Below are 1,519 nucleotides of genomic sequence, written 5' to 3' on the forward strand. Positions count from 1 at the left end.
TTGATCCAGTTCTTCCTGCATAGTAACCCAATCAATGCTGACAGTCAAAACAGCATGCGGGGGGCCGGCCCGGTGGCGCACTGGAGAGTGCGCCGCTTGGGAAGTGTGGCGGCGCTCCCGCCTGAGGGTTCGGATCCCACATACAGACCGGTTCCCGCTCACTGGCTGAGCGAGGCGCGGGGGCAACACCGAGGGGTGCGATCCCGTTGCCGGTCCCCGGTCCGGTACGGGGGCAACACTGAGGGCTGTGATCCGTTGCCGGACACGGAAAAAAAGACAAAAGACAAAAAACAAAAACAAAAAAAAAACCAGCATGCGGGTGTTCACCCAGGAGGAGGTCGAAACCACATCGGGGATGACCCTGACAATGTGAAGGCCACCAAGTCCTGAAGTTCACCATGATCCAGCAATATCTGAAGGTGAAAAACTGTTAAGAGTAGCTCACACAGGTGTCCCTGATAGACTGATATCCCTGGCACCCAACACATCATCCACTTGGGCTTCATGAGGGTTGTGGAGCTGCTGGCCAAGGGCATCCCCTCCCACATCATCCAGCTGGGGAAGCCTGTCCCTTGCATTCACTGGGTCCAGGATTTGGCCCACCTCAGGGCCCTGACATGGAGACCTGGGGCAAAGGCAACCACAGCCATGACACCAGGGTGGGTGGCCAGGGTGGTGGAGTGCAAGGACTGCAAGGTGAACCCAGTGGACCATGTGATCATGACCATGTCACTGGGCATGCTCAAGAGGCAGGCACCAGCTTCTTCAGGCCAGGTCTGCCCATGGAGGTGGGTGCCATCCACTGCCTGGGCATTGGCACCACTAACAAGATCTTTCTTCAGTTTGAGGAGCCTATCTGGGGCCTAGTGCAACAGCCTACAGTTTGTGTGGGAGGGCGAGGCAGAAAGCCCCACCCCCTAAGCTCTGGTACTGCAAGATCTGCAGCTTCAATGTCCTCTACCTGCCTAAGAACCATGGCTCTGTGCTGAGTGGCTAGATCTGCAGGGAGGAGGTCCTCATCATGGTGAAGTGTGACAGTGAGGCAGTGGCCAAGATCTACACAGAGATACTGTTCGGTTCACAGGGAACCCAACATTCCAAAACCTTGGCGAATCCTGTGCTCGGCCTAGGGCAGCAACCCCTACTTCCAAAGCTTTTGTACATGCAGTTGGACTCGAGCATGGCAAATGTGGAGAAGCTAGCCAAGCCCCTGCCCTACAAGGAGAACTCTAAGACAGTGCCCATGCAGGTCCTGTTCTTGGGTGAGGCCACCCACCACCAAGTACTACTCCACCACCCATGGTGCTCTGCTCTCTGGCAAGCACCAAGCTGCCCTTATTGAGATATACCAAGACCTCTTCCACCAGGGGACCTGAGGGCTGCCCTCACTGCTGAGCATGTTCCATAATGAACCACTGACTCGTGACTGCCTAACTTCCTACTCCTCTGTAGAATGGATTTGTAACTTTTGTAGAGCTAGACACCCTGAATGGCTTCAGACCCAGCCCTATAGCTTTTC

General features: G+C 55.5%; 1 pseudogene; it reads left to right on the forward strand.

Moving 5' to 3' along the window:
* Nucleotides 1-1,376, forward strand: part of LOC103603065 — a 2,423-nt pseudogene extending 1,047 nt beyond the window's left edge.
* The last annotated feature ends 143 nt before the right edge of the window (nucleotides 1,377-1,519 follow it).

Source organism: Galeopterus variegatus, unplaced genomic scaffold, assembly GCF_000696425.1.
Source record: "Galeopterus variegatus unplaced genomic scaffold, G_variegatus-3.0.2 Scaffold4420, whole genome shotgun sequence".
Lineage (NCBI taxonomy): Eukaryota > Metazoa > Chordata > Mammalia > Dermoptera > Cynocephalidae > Galeopterus > Galeopterus variegatus.